The following is a 12,085-nucleotide window of genomic DNA, read 5'->3' as shown; positions in this document are numbered from 1 at the left end:
TGTTCCCAGTCCGGCCCGGCCCATTCCTGCTCCTCACACCAAGCCGGTGGTGCGTGTCGCCAGTCCAGCCCGGTCCGTTCCTGCTCCTCGCACCAGACCGGTGGTGCGTGTTTACAGTCCGGCCCGGCCCGTTCCTGCTCCCCGCACCAAGCCGGTGGTGCGTGTTCCCAGTCCGGCCCGGCCCGTTCCTGCTCCTCGCACCAAGCCAGTGGTGCGTGTCGCCAGTCCAGCCCGGCCCTACCTGCTCCTCGCACCAAGACAGTGGTGCGTGTCGCCAGTCCGGCCCGGCCCGTTCCTGCTCCTCGCACCAAGCCGGTGGTGCGTGTCGCCAGTCCGGCCCGGCCTGTTCTTGCTCCTCGCACCAAGCTGGTGGTGTGTGTCGCCAGTCCGGCCCGGCCCGTTCCTGCTCCTCGCACCAAGCCAGTGGTGCGTGTTCCCAGTCCGGCCCGGCCCGTTCCTGCTCCTCGCACCAAGCCAGTGGTGCGTGTCGCCAGTCCAGCCCGGCCCTACCTGCTCCTCGCACCAAGACAGTGGTGCGTGTCGCCAGTCCGGCCCGGCCCGTTCCTGCTCCTCGCACCAAGCCAGTGGTGCGTGTTCCTAGTCCGGTCCGGCCCATGCCTGCTCCTCGCACCAGACCAGGGGTACGTGTGTCCAGTCCGGCACGGCCCGTGCCCGTCCGCACGGGTCAGCTGCTCCACTCTGGGGCCAGAGCAGTCCGCTCCACCGGTGCCCAGTCCAGCTCCGGTCAGCAGCTCTACTCCGGAGCCAGAGCAGTCCGCTCCACCGGTGCCTAGTCCAGCTTCGGTCAGCGGCTCCAGTCCGGAGCCTGAGCAGTCCGCTCCACCGGTGCCCGGTCCAGCTCCGGTCGCAACAGGGAGGCGGAGAGTATGTGGTCGTCACGCCCGGAGCCGTATCCGCCTACGAGGCGGAATGCCCACCCGGCCCCTACCCTGTTATGTAAAAGTTGTGCGGTCGGAGTCCACACCTTTGGGGGGGGGGGGGGGTACTGTCACGCCCTGACTCAGGGGACTCTTATATGTTGAGTCAGGGTGTGGTTTTCTATGTTGTGTATATCTATGTGTATGTTCTAGTATGTGTAGATTTATGTTGGCCGGTGTGGTTCCCAATCAGAGGCAGCTGTCGCTCGTTGTCTCTGATTGGGGATCATACTTAGGCAGCCTATTGGCACTCGTTATTTGTGGGATCTTGTTCCGTGTATAGGTTTGTTGTGTAGCCTTAGGACTTCACGATTCGTTGGTTTGTTGTTTTGTCGTGTGTTTATCATTTAAATAAACATGTACGCATTTCACGCTGCGCCTTGGTCTGACCCGTCCTTAAACGAACGTGACAGTTATTGTTTTCAAAACACAGGGATGTCGATTCACACGGGACTACTATTATCAGAGGACTTTGGAGTTTGCCAAAAAACTTTAGGTTATTCTGGTTAGTCATCCAGATTTCAGTTTTCATTTAACCAGTTCCCTTGACAAGCCATAGTTCTTAACGGCCTTCATCACTCACACTGGACTGTGTCGCTACAAGCTCATGGCTTTTGGCCTGAGCTCAGCAGCAAGTTGCTTTCAGAAGATCATGACCACTGTCCTTGCTGGCTGCCCTGGTGTTGTGGTCTACCTAGATAGCATTGTGGTGCATGGGTCAGACGTTGCTACTAATGATGAGCGCCTACGGCAGGTGTTCATCAGCCTCAACTACCATCACCTCACACAGTGTGAGTTGTCAGTGTCAGCCATAGACTTTGTTGGGTTCCGGGTGTCTTCAAAGGGCATCTCTCCGCTGCAGTCGAATGTGTATGCCATCCTCAAAGTGCCCGCCCCCACATCAGCTTCACAGTTTGCATCATTCTTAGGTATGACCACCTACTACATGTGGTTTCTCCCAAAATACTCCTTCATCACATCAACGCTGCAACAGCTTCTTAAGCAGGACGCTCCTTGGAACTGGACTCCGGCCTGTCAGGCAGTGATCGAGGAGCTAAAACGTCTGCTCACCACGTGTCCGACACTGGCTCATTTCCACTTGAACTGCCCCACGCTGGTGACTTGAGACGCCTCAGCAGTGGCTATGGGGACAGTCCTGTCTCAGTTGGATGATGGCGTGGAAAAGCCCATAGTTTCGCCTCTCGCGCTCTCAGTCGGACAGAGCAAAAGTACTCAGTAGGGGACTGCGAGGCTCTTGCTTGCATCTGGGCTTGTGAGCGGTGGCATCTCTACCTTTATGGTCACTCCTTCACCGTCAGAACATACCATCAAGCCCTGACAGCCCTGATGTCCACCACTGGCAGGGGACACAGGCCCCTCTGTCTCCATAGGTGGTCAGATCGCCTACAAAGATTTCCAAGTACAGTTCAAAATACAATGTTGTAGCAGACTTCCTGTCCCGCCTCATCACCACACAGAGCTCATCTACTCAGATGGTGACAGATGGTGAAGAGGAGTTGGTGCATCTTGTCTACTCTCCTCTACAGAACACAGTGTCCCTGCTGGAACTCGAGGACGCGTCGACTGCAGAACCATCACTAAGCACATTCATTGAGTACATCAGGAACGGATGGCCTTCCCATATCCCATCAAAACTGGAGTCATTCTCACGTATGAAAAACGAACTATCATGCTGGGGGGATGCCTGCATCGCATGCGGCCACTGTGCAGTGATCCCTTCGGCCCTCAAGGGTCGTGTAATGGCGATGGTGCACGAAGGTCATCTCGGCATCGTCAAACTGAAACAGTGACATGGTGGGGTGGCCTGGCATAGATCGTGACATTGAAAAGCTTGTCAGGTCCTGCACGTCATGCCACATCAGTGGGAAGACTGGCCCACCTGCTCCTCCCCCTCTACAGCCCCTGGACTGGCCAGCTAGGCCTTGGGAGCACCTACAATTCGACGTCTGTGTGGAGCTACACAACGTCCCACACCATCAAAGGTTCCTCGTTGTGCTGTATGACCTTCACTCTAAATGGCCCGAAGTCACTCCAATGGGCACAGTCACAGCGGAGACCATAGTCAACTTTCTGGATCAGCTCTTTGCTCGCTGGGGCCTGCCTCGGCCATTACCACAGACAGTGGAACCCAGTTCCTGTCTAACCACTTCACCTCTTACCTCGCAGCCAAAGGTGTCACCCACATCCAAACTGCTTGCTATCACCCGCAGGTGAACAGGGGGGTGGAAAGATGTAATCAGTCCCTAAAGAAATGGACTGTGCGCGCACATAGTCAAAGGGTGCTCTCTGGGGACTGCACTCTCCCAGACCCTTCTTCACTACCGCGCAGCTTGTCACTCCACTATGGGAGTCTCCCCCACCTCACTCATGTTGGGGCGTGAGCATGTGCTGCCCCTCACCAGACTTCGCCCACTAAGGGAAATGCCACCTCGCCCAGCAGTTGGGCCTTCAGTGCAGAAGCATCAGCATGACATGAAGCAGAGGTTTGACAAGAAGCACAGAACTCAGCTACCAATCATCGAGATGTCTGACTGGGTCAGAGCCCGTCGACCACATCGGGCCAACAAACTGAGCACGTTCTGGTGCTCTCCAAGTCAGGTCAGTCGTCAACTGGGCCCCGTGATATTTCAACTGGCAGATGGATCTCGTTGGCACACCAGCTGTCTACGCAGGGTTCCTGTTCCCATTAACACACTGAACGTAGCCACTGCTCCAGGGTCAGGCGGGACATTCCTGTTGCCATGCCACCTACTCAGCCTCCTGAACAACAGCCAGCTCTGGCTGTCCCTGAGCACAGACCTGTCAGGGCTCGTGCACGCCCTGGGCATTTTCAGGACTTTGATACTACCTTTCATAAATAGGCTTTGGGAGGGGGGAGAAATGTTATGTTCGTTATTTAGCTCCTGTGAGTTTGTTGTGTGGGTCTTTTGACTCACTGTATTGTTATCCTGAAGGGCCACCGTACTTTGACAGAACGGGGTTGTTATGCGAGCTCAGGAAAGTGGGCATGTTAGAGTGATAGCGAAGAAACCTGTGTCGTTAATAAAGAAAAAAGTATTGTTCTTCCAATACAACAATTGGTATTATCCAAATCAAAAACTGCCACTGCTACCATGATGGTTCTGTCAGGGACTGATCCTCTGTTAATTTCAAATGGAACTTTGGATCCAAAATGGCTACTGCAACCCCTACCTGTCACACACGGTGGGTCCCTTGGAGGAGAGAATCAGAGAGCAGGGATGAGGATGATGATGATGATGCTGTCATCGGCTTTTAAATCGTTATTATCGTGCTAGTTATTTCCACTATTCTAAATGACGACTGAGTCCACAGAACAAGCTGTGCTGCTGTTCCTAACAGAGAGGAGGCGTGGTCAAACATAGACCTGATTGATCATTTTGAATAAATTATTCCATCAAAGAAAACACTGTACAATGAAAGGTTAAACTGCTTTCGTGAAGCTGGAGGATGGAGTGAAATTTGTGTTTGAAGGAGAGCAGCACAAGCTCAGTGATGGCAACAGGGTGTGTGGTGGGGACAGCGCAGCACTATCTGAACCGGGAGAATGAGATGGGAGCAGCAGTGTCAGCCGAGATGACAACAGAAATTCTAGTGATAAATGTGATTCACCTGAAAAAGACTCAAATGCACCTGATACCCGATCTGGGCTTGATAATGACGTGGAATCAAACAGTAATCATCATGGTCCTCACTGAAGATACAATCAGTGATTATACCTTTTCTGGTGGAAAGGTGAAGCTGAGAGACAGGAGGAGGAGAGAGTCAGCTCCAACATAGGGACAGACTCAGGTGTGTTAGCTGGCCATGTGCAGGTGAGGGGAAGTAGGAGGACCTCCCGGGGCTCCCAGAGGGCAACTGCTGTCCAGCGCTCTGACAGAGGACGCCGGGTGGGAGGGGCTAGACGGAGACAGGAACACCCCCAAGAGCAGCCGAAGGAACTTAATAGAGCTGATGATGAGCAGCTCCCCACAGGTAGGCTACACACACACACACACACACCATTATTTTGTGTTTTAGTTTTTTGTACAGATTTTCCACACTGGTTCTGGTCTCAAGTTGTTTAGGCAGCCATTTCCAAGATGTAGCCTACTAATTGTTCCTTTCCGTCTTTGTCTGTCTCCAGGTACGTTGGACTCTGATCAACCGCGGCTCTCGTCTCAGAGACTGTCAGTGGCGAAGGTGACTCCGCCTCCCTGCTGTCGTCTGCACACAGGGACGGGGACTGCTCGCTTCGAGGCAAGCAACACTGAAGCATGCATGAGAGCACCAGCTGTTCCGGATGACTATGTGATCACGCTCTCCGTAGCCGATGTGAGTAAGACTTTTAAGCAGGTCAACATTCACAAGGCCGCAGGGCCAGACGGATTACCAGAACGTGTACTCTGAGCATGTGCTGACCAACTGGCAAGTGTCTTCACTGACATTTTCAACATGTCCCTGACTGAGTCTGTAATAACAACATGTTTCAAGCAGACCACCTGCCTAAATGACTGCCTAAATGACTACCGACCCGTAGCACTGACGTCTGTAGCCATGAAGTGCTTTGAAAGGCTGGTCATGGCTCACCTGCGGCCTTGTGAATGTTGACCTACTCCTGAGTGGCGCAGTGGTCTAAGGCACTGCATCACAGTGCTAACTGTGCCACTAGAGATCCTGGTTCGAATCCAGGCTCTGTCGCAGCCTGCCGCGACCGGGAGACTCATGGGCGGCGCACAATTGGCCCAGCGTCGTCCAGGGTAGGGGAGGGAATGGCCGGCAGGGATGTAGCTCAGTTGATAGAGCATGGCGTTTGCAACGCCAGGGTCGTGGGTTTGATTCCCACGGGGGGCCAGTATAAAAAAAAATATATGTATTCACTAACTGTAAGTCGCTCTGGATAAGTGCGTCTGCTAAATGACTAAAATGTAAATGTAATCAACACCATTATCCCAGAAACCCTAGACCCACTCCAATTTGCATACCGCTCCAACAGATCCACAGATGATGCAATCTCTATTGCACTCCACACTGCCCTTTCCCACCTGGACAAGAGGAACACCTACGTGCGAATGCTATTCATTGACTACAGCTCAGCATTCAACACCATAGTGCCCTCAAAGCTCATCACTAAGCTAAGGATCCTGGGACTAAACACCTCCCTCTGCAACTGGATCCTGGACTTCCTGACGGGCCGCCCCCAGGTGGTAAGGGTAGGTAACAACACATCTGCCACACTGATCCTCAACACGGGGGCCCCTCAGGGGTGCGTGCTCAGTCCCCTCATGTACTCCCTGTTCACCCATGACTGCATGGCCAGGCACGACTCCAACACCATCATTAAGTTTGCCGACGACACAACAGTGGTAGGCCTGATCACCGACAACGATGAGACAGCCTATAGGGAGGAGGTCAGAGACCTGGCCGTGTGGTGCCAGGATAACAACCTCTCCCTCAACGTGACCAAGACAAAGGAGATGATTGTGGACTACAGGAAAAAAAAGAGGACTGAGCACGCCCCCATTCTCATCGACGGGGCTGTAGTGGAACAGGTTGAGAGCTTCAAGTTCCTTGGTGTCCACATCACCAATGAACTATCATGGTCCAAACACACCAAGACAGTCGTGAAGAGGGCACGACAAAGCCTATTCCCCTTCAGGAGACTGAAAAGATTCGGCATGGGTCCTCAGATCCTCAAAAAATTCTACAGCTGCACCATCGAGAGCATCCTGACTGGTTGCATCACCGCCTGGTATGGCAACTGCTTGGCCTCCAACCGCAAGGCACTACAGAGGGTAGTGCGTACGGCCCAGTACATCACTACATCACAAGCTTCCTGCCATCCAGGACCTCTATACCAGGCGGTGTCAGAGGAAGGCCCTCAAAATGGTCAAAGACTCCAGCCACCCTAGTCATAGACTGTTCTCTCTGCTACCGCATGGCAAGCGGTACCGGAGTGCCAAGTCTAGGTCCAAAAGACTTCTCAACAGCTTCTACCCCCAAGCCATAAGACTCCTGAACAGCTAATCAGGCTACCCGGACTATTTGCACTGCCCCCCCACCCCATCTTTTTACGCTGCTGCTACTCTGTTAATTATTTATGCATAGTCACTTTAACTCTACCCACATGTACATATTACTTCAACTACCTCAACTAGCCGGCAGTGGCGGCTCCTGAAAAAATTCTCAGGAGGGGCAATTTTTCTGATGATTTAGGTGACCTACACACATTTTAAAAAAGATATGTCCAGCAACAACATGAAGACAGGGGCAGCATATAAGTCAATACCAGAAGCATTTATTGACTGATCTGGGGAGATGGATTCCAGTTTCTGTGACAGATTATAAATAATCTCTGATGCCTTTGTTATATTAGCTTTTGGTTGAATGTACTGTCGTAGTAAATATATAATATTATAGCTTGGTCTGACTAAAATCTTGTGCATGACCCATTTTGTGTTGGGCGTTTGTTTTCAATCAATGCTGTTCCTATCCTATAACAATGGACAAAAGAGTCCTATCTTGTCAGCCTTGTCAGCAGGTGGCCAAGGACAACACCCACGCCATATGTCTCTCAGTTCTTCCAACTCACGAGTTCTTGCTCTGAGGACACACACACACACACACACACAAATCATCACTGATAACACACACACACACACACACATCATCACTGTTAAACACACACACACACACACACACATCATCACTGTTAAACACACACACACACACACACAAAAATCCCCTCTCTTTAGGCTGAACATTTGAAGACAGAGAACCCGACTCAGAGCCAATGCAACAGTGGAGGGGACCTCGCCCAACTCATCAGGACCAATCAGAAGATCAGAACTACTAGATTCAACCTACATCATTTATTGTATAAAATGTCAGCACACAATGTTTTCGGGGCTCTCTTCAGATAGCTCCCTAAGAGTTTGACGAACGAGTCCGTGCACGCGATTCCAGATATCTTTACCTCTGAATAAACTGCCTTTATTATACCATATCCACCCTGTCCAAAGTCTCTACTTGGTCTCAGTTCTCCAGTAAACTTGTGATTATCAACAGTACACAACGGTAACAAACAATTGGGGGAACTCACGGGGCAGATAGTAAGGTCACAGTGACACAGAAAGCAGTTCAATGTCGGGGCTCGGGGGTACAGAGTCGCTCTCTTACCAGGATCGATTTTCCCTGTGACTGTCAGATCGAGGTCCGCTCCGACCAGGGTGAAGCCGGCCGGCTCCACTTCTCTGTCCGGGACTCTGTCATCCAGCCAAGTCTCCCAGCTGTATTGGATTCCGCTGCCAGCAACGTTTTCATTATTTAGTCCGTTCGTAGCGGGTATGTACACGATCAACAAGATCAGTCCAAAACCCACCACTCGAAATCCATGGTTGGCAGAATGTTTGTAAACTAAGTGTACAAATTAAAAACATAAAATAACGCCACTAAGTGTACAAATTAAAAACATAAAATAACGCCACACTGCAGGTCGCAAAGAGACGCTGCTAGCCGCTATTTGCTTAGTTACGTTCATGGTTACGTCACGTATGACGAAAGCGCGTAAGTGCAAGCCCACAGACACCCATAGAGAATGTATTGAAAGCTTTGAAATTTGAAAAAAATAGATTTTACATGACAGGCTATGAGAGACTTCTGGGCGATTTTCAACCTGACTGAAATCGCCCAAAAACGGGCGGGGCCATTTGAAGCACGACTTTAGCCTGATTTGACATTTAGTGGCAGTCAGATCAGATTACAACACTGATAACTACTGTTGCCGTGATATAATTGATTAGAAAAAAAATCCCTTCCTTTTCCCGTTTGGCAGTGCGTCGCCCATATCGCCCTATTGAACAGGCCGTCCCTGCTAGCCGGTGCCCCCGCACATTGACTCTGCACCGGTACCCCCTGTATATATAGCCTCCCTACTGTTATTTTATTTTACTTCTGCTCTTTTTTTCTCAACACTTTTTTGTTGTTGTTTTATTTTACTTTTTTATTAAAAATAAATGCACTGTTGGTTAAGGGCTGTAAGTAAGCATTTCACTGTAATGTCTGCACCTGTTGTATTCGGCGCATGTGGCCAATAAAATTTGATTTGATTTGATTTGATTTGACTGTGTCTCGGTGGCCCTGGATCCCCTGGAGCACGAGGGGATGCTGTGTGCTTCAGACTGCCAGTGGAATGTTCGTATCCACTGCTAATCCTGGACCCCAGCCTGAGGACCAAGAGGGACTTTGTGATGGGCTTCTCCAGCCTCCACTGGGCTGCCAAGCAGGGCAACGAGGAGCTGTTGACACAGCTACTGGAGCAAGCCAAGTAGAACAATGTTCCTGTGGATGTTAATGCACACTCTAGTGCTGGGTACACTCCCCTTCACCTGGCCACTATGCATGGACACACACAGGTAGGTACTGTGCTGTCCTCACTCCTCGCTGCTCCAGCAGCCAGGTGCTTTCGCTCTCCAAGGCTGACGTGAGGAAAACTCTCAAAAGAGTGAATACTCACAAAGCCGCCGGCCTAGATGGCATCCCTGTCCCTGTCCCCACCTGCTTTAAGGAGACCACCATTGTCCCAGTGCCCAAGAAAAAGAAGGTGACATGCCCAAATGACTATCGCCCCGTCATGAAGTGCTTGGAAAGGCTGGTCATGGCCCACATCAAGGCCAGCATGCCAGGCACATTGGACCCACTCCAATTTGCCTACAGCTCTAACAGATCCATGGAAGATGTAATTCCATCGCTATTCACACGGACGTAACTCATCTGGACAAGAGGTACACCTATGTAAGAATGCAGTTGTTCCTTCCAAGCTTGACACCAAACTCAAAACCCTCTGCAACTGGATCCTGGACTTCCTGACGGGCAACAACACCTCCTTCACAATGACTCTTAACACAGGGGCCCCTAGGGGTGTGTCTTCAGTGCTCTGCTGTACTCCCTGTTCACCCACGACTGCGTCGCTTTGCACGACACCAACTCCATCATCAAGTTTGCTGATGACACCACGGTTGTAGGCCTGATAAACAACAATGACGAGTCAGCCTATTTGGAGGAGACATTGTGGTGTTATGACAACAACATCTCCCTCAACGTCAGCAAAACAAAGGAGTTGATTGTTGACTTCAGGAAGCAGAGAAGGGAACATTCCCCAATCCACATCAACGGGACTGCAGTAGAGAGTCATGAGTTTTAAGTTCCTCGGCGTCCACATCACCAAGGATTTTCATGGACCAACAACACCACCACTCTTGTCAAGAGGGCACAACATCGTCTCTACTTCCTAAACCGGCTGAAGAAATTCGGCATGCCGCCCCGGGCCTTCTACTGCTGCACCATCAAGATCGTCCTGACCAGTTGCATCACGGCCTGGTAAGACAATTGCTCCGCCCACGACTGCAAGGCCCTCCAGCGGGTGGTGAAGACGTCCCAGTACATCACTGGGACCGGGTTCCCACCCATCCAGGACATCTACATGAAACGGTGCCTGTGGAAGGCACGTAGCATCATCAATGACCCTACACACCCCAGCCACTAGCTGTTCTCTCCCTTACCATCCGGCAGACGGTATCGGAGCATGAGGTCTGATACCAACAGGCTCAGAGACAGTTTCTATCTACACTATATATATATTAGTGAATTTGGCTATTTCAGCCACACACGTTGCTGACAGGTGTATAAAATCGAGCACACCGCCATGCAATCTCCATAGACAAACGTTGGCAGTAGAATTACCTTACTGAAGAGCTCAGTGACTTTCAAAGTGGCACCGTGATAGGATGCCACCTTTCCAACAAGTCAGATCTTAAAATGTCTGCCCTGCTAGACCTGTCCCGGTCAACTGTAAGTGCTGTTATTGTGAAGTGGAAACGTCTAGGAGCAACAACGGCTCAGTCGCGAAGTGGTAGGCCACACAAGCTCACAGAATGGGGCCGCCGAGTGCTGAAGTGTGTAGCGTGTAAAAATCGTCTGTCCACAGTTGCAACACTCACTACCGAGTTCCAAACTGCCTCTGGAAGTAATATCAGCACATGAACTGTTAGTCAGGAGCTTCATGAAATGGGTTTCCATGGCCGAGCAGCCGCACAAAAGCCTAAGATCATCATGCGCAATGCCAAGCATCGGCTGGAGTGGTGTAAAGCTCGCAGCCATTGGACTCTGGAGCATGGAAACGATGGTCTGTTTTTCATGGTTCGGGCTAGGCCCCTTAGTTCCAGTGAAGGGAAATCTTAACGCTACAGCATACAATTATCTTTTAGACGATTCTGTGCTTCCAACTTTGCTGCAACAGTTTGGGGAAGGCCCTTTCCTGTTTCAGCATGACAATGCCCCCGTGCACAAAGCTAGGTCCATACAGAAATGGTTTGTCGAGATCAATGTGGAAGAACTTGACGGGCCTGCACAGAGCCCTGACCTCAACCCCATCAAACACCTTTGGGATGAATCGCCAACTGCGAGCCAGGCATAATCGCCCAACATCAGTCCCCGACCGCTCTAATGCTCGTTGCTGAATGGAACCTGCAATTAAGCATGTTGTTGGACGACGTATACCATGCGTATCCCGTACATACAACTAATAAAACGTGAAACTTTTGGGTCTGCTCTAGTCTACCTCCCAATGAGTCGGGAAGGATGTAATTGCAGACTGCAATTCGGGGCGTTTTCTGATATGAGCGTTTCTTTATATAAATTTATACCCATTGATGCTCGCCATTGGTCCGTGGCTGTTTATTTTAAGTGGATATTTTTATTGACGAAGAAAGCTGCAGTCAGATTTCGACAATGTTGGTAAGTTTATCCACATAAGTAACCTCTTTATCTTTGTTACTTCTCAACGGGTTCAATTAGACACGTTACCTACCCAATTCTTTATTTATTTGAAGGCAACATAATCGGATAGCTAACGTTAATTGATATGGACATTAACAACGTTCCCAAAGAGTCACAAGCTTTCAAGCTAGCATAACAAATACCACACGAGGCTGTAGTAGTTGCCAGCTCGTCAGTCAGTTTCAACTGTAGTTAATTATGTCACGATCGTTGACTGAAGACACGGACCAAGACGCAGCGTGATAAGCGTACATACTTTTATTTAACGTACTTAACGACAAAAACAACAAACA

At 50.6% G+C, this 12,085-nt stretch overlaps 1 pseudogene across 1 annotated transcript; it reads left to right on the top strand.

The window, feature by feature from the left end:
- Window positions 1-4,273: 4,273 nt before the first annotated feature.
- LOC311128845 (ankyrin repeat domain-containing protein SOWAHC-like) lies at window positions 4,274-10,338 on the top strand (annotated as a pseudogene). The gene is made up of 4 exons: window positions 4,274-4,952; window positions 5,104-5,203; window positions 9,081-9,370; window positions 10,222-10,338. The product of its transcript is annotated as an ankyrin repeat domain-containing protein SOWAHC-like (transcript).
- Window positions 10,339-12,085: the final 1,747 nt, after the last annotated feature.

Source organism: Coregonus lavaretus, assembly GCF_964263955.1.
Source record: "Coregonus lavaretus genome assembly, chromosome: 5".
NCBI classification, from domain to species: Eukaryota; Metazoa; Chordata; class Actinopteri; order Salmoniformes; family Salmonidae; genus Coregonus; species Coregonus lavaretus.
Note: the sequence above shows the minus strand (reverse complement) of the source record. Positions and strands in the feature narration are given on the sequence as shown.